Source organism: Heterocephalus glaber, unplaced genomic scaffold, assembly GCF_053883595.1.
Source record: "Heterocephalus glaber isolate CG9 unplaced genomic scaffold, H.glaber_assembly_v1.0 deba00001481, whole genome shotgun sequence".
Classification (NCBI taxonomy): domain Eukaryota; kingdom Metazoa; phylum Chordata; class Mammalia; order Rodentia; family Bathyergidae; genus Heterocephalus; species Heterocephalus glaber.
Genome location: NW_028258317.1, coordinates 16,527,300 through 16,547,511, shown reverse-complemented (window position 1 = coordinate 16,547,511; position 20,212 = coordinate 16,527,300). Strand labels below are relative to the sequence as shown.

The 20,212-nt window shown below is 37.3% G+C and overlaps 1 protein-coding gene across 4 annotated transcripts in view; it reads left to right on the top strand.

Moving 5' to 3' along the window:
* Reck (reversion inducing cysteine rich protein with kazal motifs) overlaps window positions 1-20,212 on the top strand; it is a 104,792-nt gene that overhangs the window by 30,900 nt on the left and 53,680 nt on the right. The gene's annotated exons all lie outside the window — the stretch shown is intronic.

Here is a 20,212-nt window from a genome sequence, read left to right as displayed (position 1 = left end):
ACCCCCAAAAGTCATCATTTTACTAGAGGAAAGGAAAAAGCCATATGATCCTGTCACTAGTTGGAGAAAAAATATTGGACTAAATTCTACAGCTATTCATGGCAAAAGCTATCAGGAGACTAGAAGTAGAACACAACCTTCTCAACAGATCAAAGATATGTACTCCATACTTCCAGCAAAAACACCTTATATGAATGGAGCAGATACAATGCTTTCTGCCAAAGGTGGGGAACAAGGGCAGATGTGCCTACTCTTCATCCATCCATTAAACTTTGAAACATAGGCCTAAACCAAAATAGTCTGGCAAAATGACACAATTAAGATAGGATTGGCAAGGTAGAAGCAGAATCTTTATATGTAGGTGAAACGATCATCTACAGAGAAAATATTAAGAAATCTCTAGGACCCCCTAGAACTTGTATTTGAATTTGCCAGGATTAGAAAACACAAGGTATGTATAAAAATTCAGGTCTATGTATACTTGCTATAAATGAAGAATTGGATGTTGAAATTTAAAAGTTATGTAGGAGTACAAAGGACCTAGAAAAGTAAAAAGAAAAAGAAAAGAAAAACATTGTTGGAAGATGTTTAGTACCCAATTTTAAGACTTCCTCTGAAGCTACAGTAATCAAGGCAGTGTTGGTGTAAGGAAAGACATATAGATCATTTGAATAAAACAGAATCTAGAAATGGAACCACACATATATGGTCCACTGAGTTTTGAAAGATTATTTAACATTAACATTTTATAGAATATAAACTTAATTCAAGAGCCGAGGAAAAGATAGTCTTTTCAGCAAATGGCACTAGGACACTTGGTATCCATATATAAAAAAACTAACCTCAACCCTTTATTTCCATACATAAAAATAACTTGAAAGGATCTATGAACCTAAATATGAAAGACAAGAACTATAAAACTTTAAGAAGAAATTATAAGGGAAAATGTTTATGAATTTAGGGTAGGCAAGAGCTTCCTAGTTTACAGAAAACAAGATGTATAAAAGAAAAAAATTAATAAATGAGATTCCATCAAAATTTAGAACTTTAAATGACATCATTAAAATGAAAAGTAGTCCTTAAACAGACCATATTTACAATGCATATAACCTATGACCAGGATATATAAAGAACTCTTACAGCTCATTAATAGACAACCCAATTAAAAAGTAGACATAAGATGACAAATACCCAGTACAGCACAAGGAAAGGTGTTGTGCAGCTCTAGAATCAGAAGAATACTAATCAGTACAATAACAAGATTGAATTATACACTCATTAGGGAGATGAAGTTAAAAGGTTTAAAAAGCCTTGTCATGACTTTTTCTTTTTATTGGATTCTCCCCTTTTGCATTTAATTTGTCACGCCCAATGTATTCATTCTGCTGGGCTTCCTGGGGTTGTGATCCTCATTGTCTTTTCCTAGGATATTGTCTAAAATGTTTTGGAGTGCTGGTTTAGTATTCCTGAAGGTGCTCTTTATCATGAAAGTATCTTATTTCTCCATCAATTTGAAAGATAGTTTTGCAGGGTACATCAATCTGGGTTGGAGGCTGTTTTCCTTTAGGGCTTGAAGTACATCACTCCAAGCTCTTCTTGCCTTGAGGGTTTGCATTGAGAAGTCTGCAGTGATTCTGATGGGCTTTTGTATGTTTTTTGTTTCTTTTCTCTCACTGCTTGTAGAATTTTTTTCTTCTGTTGGGTTTCTGGAATCTTAACTATTATATGCCTATGTGTAGATTTTTTTTTTGGTACAGGGGATCGAACTTGGGACTTTGCGCTTGAGAGGCAGGTGCTGGAACCACTAAGCTAAATCCCTGGCTCTTATGTGTAGATTTTTGATCAAGGCTAGTTGGAGTCCTATATGCCTCACTTATCTGTATGTCAAGTTCTTTTCCCCTGCTTGGGAAGTTTTCTACCATCACTTCTGTGAACAGTTTTTTTATGCCATCTACACTCTCTCCTGTTTCTTCATTGACTCCAATCAGTCTTATGTTATTCTTCCTTGCATCGTCTAGCAGCTGCTGGATTGATTTCTCATGGTCCCGTACAATTTTGAAGCAATTTTTCTTTTCCTGTTCACTAACTGCAATCTTATCTTCTATATCTGAAATTCTGTCCTCACATTGGCTCATTCTGCTGTGTAGACTTTTGATGGAGTTTTTAATCTCCTGGAAATCTGTTTGCATCTGTTTTATGGATTCCATTTGTGTCCTATGTTGGGATTCCATCATGTTCCTCAGCTCCTTTATTGATTGATTGATTGATTGATTGATTGCACCAGGGATTGAACTAGGGACCTTGCATGTACGAGGCAGGTGCCGGAACCACTGAGCTAAATCCCCGGCCCCTACTCCTCTATTTTATCTGTGTCTTGTCTAAATTTATTAATCATGTCTTGCACTATGGGCACAATCTCTGCTGTTATGTGAGAAATTATTTCTGATTTCATTTTTTCCAGATCCTCTTTTGTTTCCAGGTCAGGGAATCCAGATGCTTGAGTATCAGATTGTTCCATGTCATTTCCCTTTGAGGTTGTTGTAGGTAATCTGGAAGTCTGTTTTTGAGGCTTGTTTACGAGTCTTCTCATTTCCCGGGGGGGGGTGCTGCTGGTGTCCGCGCGGCTCACCTCCTCTGCCCTGGGAGTGGTGGAATGGCGGCCGGGGAGCCTCCCCTCTTGGGTGCTGGGATTGGCTCACCTCGCCTGCCCTGGAAGCCGTACAGAAGTACTTATTTCGATGCTTACAAAATCTAAAAGATAATATCAGAAATAAATTCCTTTATGAACTGTAATGAAAATACCAAAAGCACTCTACAAAAATCTTTGCTTCAGTTGTCTTGCCCAAGGCAATCTTCTCACATGACAACTGCATGTTTCATGCACATGTCTTGCTTACACTGACAGCACATGTCCTTAGTTTTCCTTTCCTATGTTGCAGGCCATTCTTATCACCTCCCTTCTCCTCCTGTTTTGTCAGGAGCTTCCTACTATGTTGTACAATGTGCATTTAGCAGGGAAATCAGATATCAATAAAATAAAATATCAAATGTGTAATGAGTAATAAAAACCTATGGAAACTACAAGGAAAATACCAATAGAGCTATATGACAAAAAATAATCTTTTGGTTTTTCTAGTAAGGAAAGTTGGTTGTCATAGTAAGTCTTTGGGATGCTGTGGCTGCCTATTCACCTGTCAGTTCACCAGTGCGCTCCACAATATTTTTGTGTATTTTTTCGCTATAGATAGATTTTCTTTGGGATTGCATTAAAAATGTATATCAGTTTTGGAAATATGGCCATTTGACAATATTGTTTCTGTCTATTCAGGAACATGAGATATCTTTCTATTTTCTAATGTCCATTTCAGTCTCCTTTTTCAGAGTAGTGTAGTTTTCTTGTAGAGGTCTTTCACTTTCTTCATTAAGTTAATTCCAAAGTGTTTAATTTTTCTTGATGCTATTGTGAATGGTATTGTTTTCCTGATTTATTTCTCAGTGAGTTCATTGTGTACAGGAACACTAGTGATTTTGTGTGTTGATTTTGTATCCTGAATTTGGTATTAAGTCAAGGAGTCTTGGTGGAATTTTTTGGATCTTCAATGTATAGGATCATGTCATCTGCAAATAATGATAATTTGACTTCTTCCTTGCCTATGCATATGCTTTTTATTTCTTTTTCTTTCCTGATTGCTGTGGCTAATGTTTTGAGTATTGTGTTGAATGGGAGTGGTTATGGTGGGCATGCTTATCTTACTTCTGATTTTCAAGAGAAAGCTTTCCGTTTTCCCATTTTATGTGATGTTGACCATTGGTTTATAATAAATGGCTTTTATCATAGTCAGGTAAGATTCATCTGTACCTATTTTCTTTAGGGTTTTTTTTGTGTTTGTTTTTCCTTTTACTGTATGCCAAGTCCAGGATTTCTTTTTATGCAGTTTTCCAGTAACAGCTCACAACCCCAAATGAGTAAAGAAAGATTGAATTTGTCTTGATTTCATGGGACTGGGAATGGAAGCCAGAGCCTCACTCATGGACCTTGCTCATGCTAAGTGTGTGCTCTACCACTGAGCTACATGCTTAGCGAAGACTTGTCAAAGTGAGACCATGGGTGCCACTAAATAAGCCATCTGTTCTACACATTATGAAGTGAATCTGTACGTTGAAATAAAGCAAGAAAAGCCAGAGACCGCAGAGTGTGATATGCTTAGACACTTCATCAATATAATTTAAATCATAATACTTGCTTTCCAAGGTCTTTTTCAACCCGTTTCTTATGGTTTGGGCCTGGATGTCCCCTGAAAGCCTCATGCAGTTTTGTTTTGTTTTTTAATTCTTTTATTGGTACATTTTAGGTATACAATACGTTTACATTTATCACTGGGTGCTTGTACCTGTACATGATGTATCTTGGTTCTTATTTTTTTCCCCATTACCTGTGTGCCCTTCACCACCTCCACCCTTCCCTATTTACATAGATTTCATTTCCATTTTTTTTCTTTTCTCGTAATTTTTCCTTTCCCTTCTTTCATTTCCCCTTCCCCTCCCACCACCTTTACACCTTTGGATCTTTTCCTATTTCAAATTATCAGTTATTCATTTTAATCATTTTAATCCTTATTTGCACTTTCAGTGTCTCACACTAGAGAAACTATTTGGTATTTACATGTGTGTCCTATTTATTTCACTTAAGAGTATGTCCTCAATTTGCATCCATTTAGCTATAAATGTCTTTAGTTTTTCTTTATGGCTGAGTAGTACTCCATTTTATTGAAAAACCACATCTTCTTTATCCAGTTTCCAGTTGATGGGCACTTGGGCTGTTTCCAAGCTTTAGCTATTACAAACTGTGCTGCTATAAACATGGGTGCACATTTATCGCTGTGGTATGATTCTTTTAATTCTTTGGGGAAGATACCCAGTAGGGGAATACCTGGGTCAAATGGGATCTTTAGCCCTAGTTTTTTAAGGTATCTCCATACTGATTTCCACAGTGGTTGCACCAGTCTGCACTCCCACCAACAATGGAGAAGGGTTCCTTTCTCCCCACATCCCTGCCAGCATTTGTTATTGGTTGATTTCTTGATACCAGCCATTCTTTCTGGCATGAGGTGGAATTTCAGTGTTGTTTTCATCTGCATCTCTCAAATGACCAGTGATGTTGAACATTTTTTCATATATCTATTTGCTGCTTTTACTTCTTTGTCTAAGAAATGTCTGTTCATTTCAGATGCCCATTTTTGAATTGGGTCTTTGAATTTGGGGGGTCTGATGTTTTTCAGTTCTTTATATATTGTAGACAGTTGACCTTTGTCTGAGGTACAGCTGCTAAAAATTTTTTCCCACATTGTAGGTTGTCTCTTAGCTCTGTTGGTGGTTTCTCTTTAAGTGCAGAAGCTTTTTAATGAGATGAGATCCCAGTTGTTAATTCTTTGTGCTAGTTACCATGCTACTGAAGTTTTGTTCATAAAGTCTTTTCCTATGCCAATGTCTTCAAGATTTCTACCTAACTTATCTTCCAGGAAGTTTAGTGTTTCTGTCTTAATATTTAGATCTTCAATCCACTTTGATCTTAGTTTAGTGCATGGTGATAGGTATGGGTCTAGTTTTAATCTTTGGCAGGTTGAAATCCAGTTTTTCCAACACCATTTTTTAAATAGGCTATCTTTCCTCCACTGAGGGTGGTTGGTTCCTTTGTCAAAGATGAGGTGGCTGAGTATGTCTGAAGTTGTTTCTGCATCTTCTAATCTATTCCACTGATCCTCGGGTCTGTTTCTTTGCCAGTATTGTGCTGTTTTTATCACAGTAGCTTTGTAATATAGTTTCAAGTTGGGGATCATGATACCCCCAGCCATGTCTCTGTTGCCTAGAATTGCTTTTGCTATTCTAGGTCTCTTCTGGTTCCAAATGAATTTCTGAATTGTTTTCTCTAGTTCTGCGAAGTATATTGTTGAAATTTCAGTTGGCATTGCATTAAATCTATATAGTAGTTTTGGAAGTATGGCCATTTTCAGTATATTGGTTCTTCCTACCCAAGAACAAGGGATATCTTTCTGTTTTCTTATATCCTCCTCAATCTCCTTTTTCAGAGTGCTGTAGTTTTCAGTGTAGAGGTCTTTTGCTTCCTTTGTTAGGTTGATTCCTAGATATTTCATTTTTTTGGATGCTATTGTAATAGGAATTGTTTCCAGAATTTCCCTCTCAGTGAGTCTGCTATTTGTGTATAAGAAGGCTATTGTTTGTTGAGTGTTGACTTTATATCCAGCTACTCTACTGCATCTGTCAATTAGGTCGAGAAGTCTTTTGGCAGAGTTCTTTGGTTCTTCTATGTAAAGTATCATATCATCAGCAAATAATGAGAGTTTAACTTCTTCCTTTCCTATCTTTATTCCTTTTATTTCTTTCTCTTTTCTAATTGCTGTGGCTAATATTTCCAGAACTATATTGAACAGGAGTGGTGATAGTGGGCATCCTTGTCTTGTTCCTGTTGTTAGCGTGAAAGTTTTCAGTTTTTGACCATTTAGTATGATGTTGGCTGTTGGTTTTTCATAGATAGCCTTAATCAGGTTGAGATAAAGACCTTCTGTTCCAATTTTCTGCAGGGTTTTTTATCATGAATGGGTGTTAGATTTTGTCAAATGCCTTTTCTGCATATATTGAGATGATCATATGGATTTTGTTCTTGACTCTGTTAATACGGTGTATTACATTTATTGATTTACGAATGTTGAACCATCCTGGCATCCCTGGGATAAATCTGACTTGGTCAGGGTGTATGATCTTCTTGATGACCCTCTGTATTCTGTTTGCCAGTATCTTGTTGAGGATTTTTGCATCCCTGTTCATTAGGGAGATGGGCCTGTAGTTCTCTTTTTGGGTTGAGTCTTTCCTTGGTTTTGGAATCAAAGTCACACTTGCTTCCAGGAGTGAATTTGGAAGCCTTGCTTCCCTTTCAATTTCTTTGATGAGTTTAAAGGGTAATGGCATTAGTTCTTCTTTAAATATCTTGTAGAATTCAGCAGTGAAGCCATCAGGATCTGGGCTTCTCTTCATTGGTAAATTTTTTATTACATTTTCAATTTCACTCATTTTAATTGGGGTGTTAAGAATTTCTATATCTTCATTTAACTTTGGCAGTTCGTATGTACCTAGGAATCTGTCCATTTCTTCCATGTTTTCCATTTTATTAGAGTACAGGTTCTCGAAGTATGTATTGATGATCCTCTGGATTTCTGCTTGTTCTGTTGTGACTTCACCTTTTTCGTTCTTAATTGCATGGGTTTGAGCCTTTTCTTTCCTTTTTTTGATAAGGTTGGCTAAAGGTTTGTCTATTTTATTTATTTTGAAAAACCAACCCTTTGATGCATTAATTTTTTGTATCATTCTCTTAGTCTCCATTGCATTGATTTCTGCTCTGATCTTTATAATTTCCTTTCTTGTACGAGCTTGGGTTTGTTATGTTCTTTTTCTAGGAGTTTGAGGTTCTGCATTAGGTTATTTATCTGAGTTCTCTCTGTTTTCCTAATATGGACATTCACTGCTATGAATTTCCCTCATAGAACTACTTTCATTGTGTCCCATAGATTACTGTATGTTGTACTGGCATTATCATTTACTTGTAGAAACTGTCTAATTTCTTCTTTAATTTCCTCTGTGACCCATTGGTTGTTCAGGAGGGTGTTATTCAATTTCCATGTGTTTGTGGGAGTTTTGCAGTTTCTTATGATGTTGACCTCCAATTTTATTGCACTATGGTCTGATAATATACAGAGGGTAACTTCAATTCTTTTACATTTATGTAGGCATGTCCCATGAACTAGCATGTGTTCTCTTTTGGAGAATGACCTGTGTGCAGCCAAAAAGAATATGTATTCTGATTTTGTGGGTTGAAAGACTCTGTAAACATCTGTTAAGTCCATTTGTTCAATAGCTTGGTTCAGTTCTAAAATTTCGTTGTTCATTTTTTGTCTGGATGATCTGTCTATTTCTGATAGTGTCGTATTGAAATCCCCCACTACAATTGTATTAGTGCTTATTTGATTTTTCATATCCATTAATATTTGTTTTGTATAATTGGGGGCATTTGTATTTGGTGCATATATATTTAGGATTGTCATCTCTTCCTCTTGGATTGTTCCCTTCACAAGGATGTAGAGACCATCTTTGTCTCTCTTAATTAGTTTTGGTTTGAAATCTACTTTGTCTGCAAATAAGGTTGCTACCCCTGCTTGTTTCTGGGTTCCTGTCATGTGGAGAACTGTTTTACATCCTTTTACTTTCAGTCTGTGAATTTCTTTTTGATTTAGGTGTGCTTCTTGTATACAGCATATTGCTGGAGTTTGCTTCTTAATCCATTCTGTCAGTCTATTTCTTTTGATTGGTGAATTGAGGCCATTAACATTGAGAGTTATAATTGATAGATATTGACTCATCCTTGTCCTGATGTTTTACTGTTGTTGGCTCTTTTATTTCTTATTTTTTCCCCTTTCCTTTTAGTTTCTTACCTTGCCTGGTAGCTTCCCTCTGTTGGGCCTCATGGAGTTGTGACCTTCATTGTGTTTTTCTAGGATGTTGCTTAGAATTTATGGAGTGCTGGTTTGGTGTTCATAAAATTTCTCAGGTGTTCTTTGCAGTGGAAGTATCTAATTTCCTGATCGATTTTGAAAGATAATTTTTCAGGATACAACAGTCTAGGTTGGAAGTTATTTTCTTTTAGGGTTTGAAATACTTCACTCCAGGCTCTCCTTGATTTGAGGGTTTATGTTGAGAAGTCTGCCGTGATTCTGATGGGCTTTCCTTTGTAGGTGATTTGTTTTCTCTAACTGCCTGTAGGATTTTGTTCTTCTTTGGGGTTTCTGGGATCTTAACTATTATATGTCTATGTGTAGGTTTTTTTGATCATGGCTAGTTGGAGTTCTATATGCCTCACTTATCTGTATGTCCAATTCTCTACCTCTGTCTGGGAAGTTTTCTACTATTCTGTGAACAGTTTTTTAATGTCAATTGTACTTTCTCCTGTTTTTTTGTGGACTCCTCTCAGTCTTATGTTATTCTTCTTTGCATCATCTAGCAGCTGCTGGATTGATTTCTCATGGCCTCTTACTATTTTGGAGAGATCTCTGCTTTCATGGTCCTTAACCGCAATCCTGTCTTCTATATCTGATATTCTATCTTCACATTCCCTTACTGTGTTCTGCATGCTTTCAGTGGAGTTTTTAATCTCCTGAATATCTGTTTGAATCTGTTTCATGGATTCCATTCCTTTCTTATGTTGAACGATCATGGTTTCCATTTCTTTCTTATGCTGGGCATTCATGGCTTCCAGCATGTTTCTGAGCTCATCTGTTTTTTTATCTGTTTCTGTTCTAGAGCCTCTAATCATGCCTTTTACTCTGCTCACCATCTCTGTAGTTATCTGGGAGATTATTTCTGCTTTGAATTTTTCTAGAGCCTCATTCATCTGTTTTGTTACTTCCTGTGCTATCAGTTCAGGGTGTCCAGGTGGTTGATTATCAGACTTTTCTACCTTGTTTCCCCCAGAATTTGGCTTTTGTGGTGTGGAAGTCTTTATTTTTGCCTTACTTAAATATCTTCTCATTTTTGTTTTTGGTACTGTGCTTGGTTTAATTCTTGGGTCGATACTTTGAAGTTGCTTATTTTAAATATCTTCGTTGATGTGTTTAGAATACTTATGGAATGATTGCTTCTCAGGGGTGTCTTCCAGATATACCTGGACTTCAGATTTTGAGTTTGTAATGGGTCTGAGGCTCATTTTCATTATACCAGGAAGGACAACTGATTAGATCAATCACAACACTTTAGCCCAAGTGATACAATCAGCAACACAGTAGCATCAAGTACCTCTTAGAAAATGACAATTTGTGGTAGTTATTAGTCTATCACCTTTAACTGTGTGAATTAAATGAAAATCAAGGACCAACCCAACATATGTTTATAGTGAATAAACTCTTCAATATAGCAACTTTACACTGGGATGGGGAGTTAGAAGGAGTTGGGGAGGGAGGGATAGGTGTGAGTAGAAGGCTAGGGGAAGGTTAGCAGTGAGGCCAGAGGGCACAGGCAAGAGAAGGAAAGATAAGAAAAGAAAGATAAAGAAGAAATACGAATTAGGGACAGAAGAGGAACACAAAGGCAGATGATGAACAATGTGGGACAGCAAGGGAGTGAGTAAGAGAGAAAGAAAAGAGAAAAGAAAGAAAAAAGGAAAAAAATTTAAACGTGTAGCAAAGAAGAAAAAAATTAAAAATAAGAGCAACAAAAATAGTGGTAATTTTGAACATAACAGAAGATAAAAATGAAGGGCCTCCTTTAAGGTATGTCTCTGCTATCACAAGAGACAACATGGGCAGCAGTGTGCAAATGTAAGTCAATGAGTCTCAGTAAGCCAGTCACAGATTCTTGAGATTCAGGCAGATTTCTGGCTGCAAGTCCCAAGTTGAGCTCCCTGTCCTCCTGCAGGGTTGAACTCTGCAAGGTTCTACTGAAGGTTCCAGCTGCCTTTCCTTTGAAGATAGTCCAGGTTCTGATGGGAGGTGATGATCCCTCCAGCTTACCAAGCATGGTGGTCTGGTGTGCCTTTGTTTGCAGAGGTTCTCTTCACTTTTCCAGTGGACTTCACTTTTCATCAGGGAGCCTGAGAGAGGCCCTCTCTCTGTTGTTCACTTCTGCAGCTCAGGACAGTAGCCTTTATGCTCCCCTGTGCCTCTGTGACTCTGTAGTGTGGATCCAGCGAAGAGCGGGGGGGGGGGGGGGGTGGGCGGGGGCTGTTGGGCTGTTGTTGCAGGTGCTCGCGTGGCCAAGCGGAGGCTGCTGGGCATGCCCAGGGGTCCTCACTGGCTAGGTCTCTGGCTAGGTCTCCTGGTCGAAAGTGGACGGAGCGATCCGGACTGAGCAGGGCGCACTCAGCCCGTGCCTTCTCTGCACGCATGCACGGCCAAGCTGGAGGCTAGTGCGTGTGCCCGGGGATCCTCACCGGCTGGTGGGCGTGCCCGTGGGTCCTCACCGGCTAGGTCTCCTGGTCAAAAGTGGGCGGAATAAGCCTGACTGAGCAGGGCGCACTAGCCCGCCTAAGTTTTTTGTTTTTTTAAATCATGAATGGGTGTTGGATTTTGTCAAAAGCTTTTTCTATATCTATTTATAGGATCATGTGGTTTTTTGTCCCTGCATCTGTTTTTTTTTTCCCAGTACTGGGGATTGAACTCAGGACCTTGCACTTGCAACACAGGCATCGCGCCACTGAGCTAAATCCCCAGCTCTCCCTGCATCTGTTTATGTGGTATATTGAATAATGTTGGGCCATCCTTGCAACCCTAGGATGAAATCTACTTGGTCAAAATGTATGATCTTTTTGATGATTTGTTGCGTCTGTTTGCCAGTATCTTGTTGAGAATTTTTGCATCTGTGTTCATTAAGAAGATTGGCCTAGGGCCAGGGATTTAGCTCAGTGGTTCTGCTGCCTGCCTCAGAAGTGCAAGGACCCGAGTTCAAACCTTGGTACCAAAAAAAAAAAAAAAAAAAAAAAAAAAAAGAAGAAGATTGGCCTATAGTTTTCTTTTTTAGTTGGATCTTTGTCTGATTTTGGATCAAAGGGATAATGGCATCCAGAAATGAGTTTAGAAGGACTCCTTCCCTTTTTATTTCATTGAAGAGTTTGAAGAATATTCTTATTGTCACTCCCGTAAAGGTCTTACAGAATTCAGCAATGAATTCTTCAGGTCCTAGGCTTTTCTTAACTGGTAGGTTTCATCTTTTGTTGTTGTTATTATTGTTTTGTTTTTTGTTTTTTCTGCCCCATTTCATTGCTTGTTGTTGGATTGTTCAAGATTATTATCTTCTTGGTTTAGTTTTGATGATTTATATGAATCCAGGAACCTGCTGATTTACTGAAGATTTTCCAGTTTGTTGGAGTACAATTTTTCATGCTAGTTACCAAATATCTTCTAAATTTCAACAGTGTCTGTTGTGATTTCACCTTTTTCATTTCTAATTTCATTAATGTGAGTCATTTTTCTCTTTCTTTTAATAAGTTTGGCTAAGGGTTTATCTTGTTTATCCTTTCAAAGAACCAGCTCTTTGATTTGATTCCTTGTATTTTTTTAAAGTCTGAATTTTATCAATTTCCACTCTGATCTTTATGATTTTCCTCTTTAAACGAGGTATAGGCTTGAATTATTGTTGTTTTTCAGGTATCTTGCAGTTCATCAATAGGTGATTTATTTGAGTTTGGTCTATTTTACTAATGTGAGAATTGATTGCAATAAACCTCCCTCTTAGGACTACTTTCACTGTGTTCCATGGACTCTAGGATGTTGTACTGATATTGTTGTTTGATTCTAAAAATTGTTTAATTCCTTCCTTGTTTTTTTCTGTGACCCCTTTGGGTGTCCAATAGTATAAAGTTTTCAGGTATTTATAAATTTGCTGTGGTTTCTTCTCTGATTGATTTCTAGTTTCAGTGCACACTGGTCTGATAGTAAGTATAGGGTGATTTTGCTTGTATTTATTTAAGCAGGCTTTGTGGATTGATATGTGGTCAGTTTTGGAGAAAGTGCCTGTGTTGCTGAGAAGAATGTATACGTGTTGCAGTAGGGTAGAACATGGTAGATATCTGTTAAGTGTATTTGTTCGAAGGTGTGGTTCAGCTCTGATATTTCTTTGTGATTTTTTTGTTTAATTGATCTGTCCTTTTGTGAAATCTGGGTGTTGAGGTCACCCACTATGATTGTATTGTTGTCTATTCAATCTTTTATGTCCAGGAGTATTTGTTTTATGAAGTTAGGTGCTGCAGTATTTGATGCATATATATTTATAAGTGTGATCTATTCCTGTTAGATTGTTCCCTTAACTAGTATGTATTGACCTTATTTACCTCTTCTGATAAGTTTTAGCTTGAAGTTTACTTTTGTCTGAAAGTAAAATTACAGCCCTTGCTTACTTTTGGGGCCTTGGTGCATGAAATATTGTTTTCTATTTGATTTTTAATCTGTGAATGTCTTTTTGGATTAGTTTCTTGAATGTAAGAGATGGTTCGATTTTGTTTTTTGACCCAGTCTGTGAATGTGTGTCTTAATTGGGGAGTTGAGTTAATTAATGTTGACAGGTATTATTGGAAGGTATTGATTTATTCCTGTCATTGCATTCTTTTGATGACCTCTCTCTCTCTCTCTCTCTCATTGTTGTTTTTTATCTGTTTGCCTTGTTTGATGAGTTCATTCCATCTGAATTTATGGCTTTGCTGGCTTTGTGGTCTCTGTCTAGGATATTGTTGAGTATTTTTTGTCTTCTGGTTTGGTGTTCATGTATCTCTTTAATTTTTGTTTTTCACGGAATATCCTTATTTCTCCATCTATCTTGAAAGAAAAATTTATAGGCTGTATTAATTTCTGTTGGAAGTTGTTTGCTTTTAGGGCTTGAAATACTTCACTCCAGGCACTCCTAGCCTTTAAAGTTTATGTTGAAAAATCTGCTGTAATTCTAATGGGCTTTCATTTATACGTGACTTTTTGCTTTTCTCTGACAGCTTTTAAGATTTTGTCTTTTAGTTGGGACATCTGGGATTTTGACTAAGATGTGTTGTGGGGAACTTCTTTTTTCATTTAATTAGTTGCTGTTCTCTAAGCCTCGTTTGCCTGTTTGTTGAAATCTTTCCTCATACTTGTGAAAGTTTTTTTATTATGATTTCTGTAAACAGATTTTTAATATGTGTGCTGTCTTCTAGTTTCTCTAACTCCAGTTACCTTCAGATTGGTCTTTTTAGAATCACCTAGTAGTTGTTGGATGACTTTTTCTTGTTCTCTCATTATGTTTAAAACATCTCTGAATAATTTGTTTTAATTTACCATTTTGACTTATTTTAGAAACCTTGGGGCCGGGGATATAGCTCAGCTGTGGCGGCGCCTACGGCGCCTACCTGGCAAATGCAAGGTCCTGAGTTCAATCCCCGGTACAAAAAAAAGAAAGAAACCTTCTCTTCACATTTCTACAATTTATGAATTCTGTACAATTTGTTATTTCCTGAATTTCTGTCTGCTGTGCTTCCATTTTTTAATTTGTGTCTCTCATATCCATATCAGTTTGTATGATAGTTCCATGAAATTTAGGGTCATGTTCTCTTTTAATTCACCAAGTTTCTTTACCTCTTCTTTAATCAGTTCATGAATCTCTGCTACCTAATACTTGCTTTCCTCTCCAGTGGTGCTCTCTGATCTACTTTGAGAGAATTGGGAAACCTTGGGCACCTTTTGTTGCTTTGTTTTCCCATGTTTGTGGGGTGTGTGTGTTCTGGGGATTGAGATCAACTAGAGTGAAGAGAGATTGTAGTTAATATGAAGATTTTTTAAGTTATATTCTGCCTTCCAGTGGTGTGTTTTTGGCTTCATTTGTCCAAAAGTAGTGCTCACCCTTCAGTTATTTAATTTAAATGGTTTGGACCCTATCACTTTGTTGTGAGAAGAAAATTACTGCTGGTTATAACAGCATCAGCAGATCTGATCATACATCAACTTGCATTTACACTTTCACCTTTAATCAGTACCCTTTACAACCTGTGCTATATTGCTATTAGCAGTTAGACTGTAATATAGGAGGAGAAGGGAAGAGATGGAGAGATGGGTGAAAGAGGGGTATAAGTTAGCAGGAGGAGAGGTAGATAGGAGAAATAATAGGTAAAAAAATTAGATAGGGATCAGTTTCTGTTGGAAGTCTTTTATAGTTGAAATAAAGGGTTAGTGTGGAGGGTTTTAAGAAGTTATTTGTGGGGGCAGGATGGGATGTAGGAGCAGAGAGGTGTAAATATGGGACTGAGGAAAGCTTCGAGGTTGTCAGAATCTCTTGGTATATTTGTGAACCTGTAAGGTGGAGAAGAGGCAGGGCAAAACAAGGAGGTAAGCAAAATAAGGAAGAACAAAAACAGTGAGATATAATGGACAGACAGTTAATATGAGAGAAGATAAAAGATAGAAAGCAGAATATGGGGGGAAAACTTGAAAAGAATTTGAAAAGTGGGAGAAACAAGCAAAAAATAAAATACTGTTGATAGAGACACTAGAATTGAAGAAAAGAGATAGGGAGTAGACAAGAAAGAAAATAACAGCTACATCAAAGAAAAAGAAAAGTAACAACAACCAATATGGTAGAAATCCAGATTAGACATTCAACAAGAGAAGATACATGAAATTCCCACATCTCCACTATGCCACAAAGTGTGATTGTCCGTATGATTCCCTTCTTGCCTTAGTTCTGGTTGGTCTTCATGTAACCACACGTATTTCCCCCTTTCTGTGTCCTTCTGGCATGACTAACTATAGTCTTTTGTCTCTGTCCCACTGTCTGATCACCGTAATTAATTTGAAAAGAAGAGGCTGTGAAATAATTTTTCTGATCCAGCTCTTCTTTACCTTCTGCCAATGTCCTATGCCTTCCAGTTGCCTTTGTGCTGGGAAAACCTCTGTGCTTTTTTTTCTTCTTTTTTTAAATAGCAAAACATTTATTGGTACATTTTAGGCATACATAATGATAACACTTATCATAGGGAATTTGTACCTGTACATGATACATCCTGCCTCTTTTTTCCCCTTCCCCTTCTCCCCTAAAATCCCTTCCCCTCCCTGTGTACAAAAGCTTTGTTTCCATTTTTTCCTTCTATTTTCACTTTTTTTTCTTGTCCCATCCTTCTTTCCTTGCTTCAGATATTTTCCACCTATTTTGTTGCCAGTAGTTCTCTGCCCCAGCCTGTCCCATCTTTTTCTTTGCACTCATATTCCAAATTGATGCTGTCTTAAGAATTCACCTTTCCTGCTAGCAAGCAGAATCTGACACAGTTCCCAAGCTTGGGTTAGAAACTCTTCCTCCCAAGCATGATGATGATAGCAGTTCAGGATTTCCTGCTAACTCAGGATTTTCTGGTGTTTGTGGAAACAATAAGGAAGAGCTCCTTCTGGAACAACTGATCAGTCTTGTTCCTTCCGCTATATCCAGGGATGTGGTCCATGGTGGGGCCCTGCTAAGGCCAGTGGGCTCAGCTGGTGCTGTTTGCTGTATTTATCCTCTCCATCTGGGGTGGGCAGGGCTTTCCTCACCCAAGGTGAGCACTGGAGAGGGTGCCACAGGGATGCAGCTTTCCCCGATGTTGGGGTGAGAGGGTGATGGGGAGAAGGAGCGGATATGTGCAGTCTGTCCCAGGACTCCGCAGCACTTGTTAGTTCCTGTGGGTTATTTGTATACTCTCAAAGTGGCTCCTCCCCAGAGGGGAAGTGTGGGGCACTGCTTCCTCTGTTCAATGATTCAGATATTTGGTTTGATCTACATATTATCATCTTTCAGAATCATTTTCCTTTTCAGTGTGAAAGTACCTCCTCTGCTTCAGAATACCTGTATTTTCAGTGAATCTTCTCTGCATCTCTGGTATGACTCCTCTAGTCAACCATGTTGAACCTCTCACCCCAACTCCAGCCCTTTTTGTTTTTTATTTTGAGACAAGGTCTTGCTAACTTGTTTAGGTAGCCCTTGATCTTGGAATCCTCCTGCCTCAGCCTGTAGTTGGCATTACAGGCCTGTACACAGTGCTTAGCATTAAGTTTTTTAAATTAAAAAAATTCAGATATAAAAATGTATTCAATTTTTATGTACATTTTATGTTCCTGATTGTTATAAAGTCTGAATATAGGGACACTATGTTGTATTCGTCTATTGTACTTACGCCCTCGGTCATAGAAGTTGATCAGTGAATGTTTGCAAGTTGACTAGTGAAGAAGTGAATGCAAAAAAGAGGAAAAAGTTAGAGAAGTTAGGGCAGAAAATGAAGATTTGTCTGAAGATGAGTGGTTTGCTTCCTTGACAATAGGGGAAATGAATTATGAAAGAGGGAGAAAATATGTATGAGTAAAAAGAAAATCAAATTTAGGATTTTGAGCTCTGTGATCTGATTATTTCTGGCTTGAGTGGATAGAAGCTGGGTTATGGATTTTTTTTGTTCTAAAGTGATTTGTATAATGATAGTATATATTCATCCTTTTTAAAAGATATGATTACTGGTTCAGTATGAATATTCAAGTCTACATTATTATCTGAAAATGCATACATACTGATTTTTTAAACTAAATGTATTCTTTTTTTTTTGCTAAATGTATTCTTGATAATTATATTTCTCAGTTTAATTCATTCTACTTTATAGAATCATAATTTAGAGACAGAAGGGACTGATTATCTAAATTCTTAATTTTTCTCATTAGCTCTCTAGAAAACTGGAACCTAGGAGTGAAATTCAGTTTTTTCTCTATGTGCCAAGCCCTGTGCTGTACTTCTTTAAATACTTTATTTCATTTAATTCTCACACCCAGCTGTTGAAATAGGTAATGTCATCTGCATTTTATAGTTACAGAAATTGAGGTCGAGAAATGTTACATAACTTGATAAGGCCCCCAGGTCAGTGATTTGAGGCGCAAGGACTCAGCCAAAACTGTCTGATAACATGGTCCATACTCTTAGCCACGAGGACGTAACCACCTCCTCTGAGGCCAAGTTGGTTGCCCAGTTACTCAGAGTATATTATTTGAGATCTCAGTTTCATGTGTTTTTCTATTGTTCTAACCTGTTTGAAGTGCTTAAAAGGTTTTGCTTTTTTGTTGATTTTTGAGGAGACAGAAAATTGATACTGGGATGAGTTTGAAAACACAGCTTTCTCTATGCTTGTTCTCATTCTACTACAATTGTCATATTTCTTTCTTTCTCTCTTTCTATTCTTTCTTACATTGTTGTCCTTTTACCCATTTATTACTCTTTCTTTTATTGATTATAATAGAAAATTTCAAATATATATAAAGGTAGGGAAAAAAGTATAGTGAACCCTCCTTTTCAGCTTTAACATTTAACTGTGTATCACTTATACCCCCCTCCTGTTTTCATTCCCTCTCCTCTATTTGCCCGTTATATTGAGGCAAATCTCAATTGTCATATCATTTGATCTATAAAGTTTCAGTTTGTATCTGTAAATTCTGAGGACTCATGAAAAATAATAGGGCTAAGAAATAATAATAATAATAGGGCTGAGAGTGTAGCTTGGTGGTGAAAATGAGACCATGCCTATCATAAATGAGGGCCCTGGATTTAATACCCCCTGAAACACACACACACACACACACACACACACACAGACACACACACACACACTTGCCTCAATACCATTATCACTTCTTTGGAAATGTAATAATAGTATCTAGTTATTATTCGCATTTATTAATTATTTCATAAGGCTTGCTTTTAGTTTTGATCAAGATATAGGTGAGTTTGTATCTGTGTGTAACAACCAGTTAAGCAATTTGCAATTAAATATCTTTTGATTTGTAAGTTTCTCTATTTAGTGAATAAATTTGGTCAATTATACTGTAGAGTCTCCCTGTCCAGACTTTGCTGTTCAGAGCCCTTTTGTGTTTTGTTTTGCTTTTGTGGTAATGAGGGTTAAATCCAGGGCCTTGCATATGCTGTACCATAAGCAAGCTGTACCATTGACCTACATCCCCAGCCCTTTTTTATTTTGAGACAGGATCTAACTAAATCACTGTGCCAGTTAATCTTGTCAAGTTGACTGGATTAAGAGACTCCTGGAGAGGTGATTGGGTCATAGGGGCAATATATGTATCAGTGAATCAATCCATTGATGTTCATAGCTGAATGTGCTCTAATAAGGTGGGGCCCAATTAGAGGTAGGTCACTGGGGTCGTGCCTTTGGAGGGTGTATCTCTTTTTCTTTCTGGCTCACCCCCTGTGCTCTGTTTCCCGGCTGAAAAGGGTTGAACAGTGTTCCTCCACCAGGTTTTTCTGCCGTGGTGTTTCTGCCTTGCAGCCAGCTGATAATGGACTGAACTCTCTGAACCCAAAAGCCAAAATAAACTTTTTCTTCTTTAAGTTGCAGATGTCAGGTATTTTGTCCCAGAAACAGAAAAGCTGACTCAAACAGTTGCCCATCCTGGCCTTAAACTTGTAGTCCTCCTCCTGCCTCAGCCTCCTAAGCAGTTGGGATTATAGGCATACACCATTGTGCCCAGCTCAGTTTAATGTATCAGTGTTGTTTAATGTATCCTTCTTTCCTCTATATTTCTTAGTAATTTGTAGCTAGATTTATAGAAGAGCTGTCTAATAGTACTTTCTACAGTGATGAAAATATTCTATATGTATGTGTTAGCCTCTAGCCACTTGTGCCAAGTGAACACTTGAAATGTGACTAAGGAGACCATTTTATTTAATTTTAATTGATTTAAGTTTAAATGCAAAAGCTACACATAACTGGCAGCTTTTACCCTTTGAGACAGATCTAGAGACTTCATTAGAGTGAAGTGAGGTTTCATTTTTGTTTTGCGTGTTTGGCAAGTCTTTCCCATAAAGGGTATTGTATCTAGTTGTTTCTTCTTATGATGTTAACGATTATTGCTGATAATTGCCTAAATGCATTAGTTCACTAGAGCTTGCGAAATGGTGATATTCTAACTCTTTTTACTTCCTGATTATAGTTGATAGTTTTGGTAAAAATATGGTTACTAAATAAGCTAACTGGAGATAAATCCTTTGTTGTTGTCCTTAGCATTTATGGATTTTAGTCTCAACTATTTATAGGTAACTGTGAAGATAGGTTTGATACATGTACTGATTTATAATTTACTGAGACATCAGATTGTGATTGCATTAATTTCTTTCTCAGCAGTGAATTATTTAGCCAGATGAGAACCTTGTGAGTTCCTCAGCATCTGTATTAAAAGATAGCTTTGTTTCTATTTTATGGCATTTTATGGAGAGCTTATATACCATAATGCTATTCACCAATCTCATCTTTACCAATATCAAGGGTATGGCATAGTTTATTTTTAAATTGTCATTTGACTAAAAACAATGTATAGAACAGTTTAGATATATTTAAGATTTTTTCTTCCTTTTTCTTTCTCTCTTTGTCCAGCCCCAAGTTCAGTGGATTCAGTTTTTTCCACCTTTGGCTCATAGAAAAAGATGTGTTTGCTGTATTTGGACTATCTTGATTATTTGCCAAACTAACCAACCTTTTAAGAAACATTACCTCATCTTAATTCAAATCCTTCTAAAGAGTTTTCATTTATAAAAGAAGTTGGAAAATACTCTATATAATTGATAAATCTCGAGGATAATAAATTTTACCCCTTCTTGATTTTTTATAGGAAAAAAAATCACACTT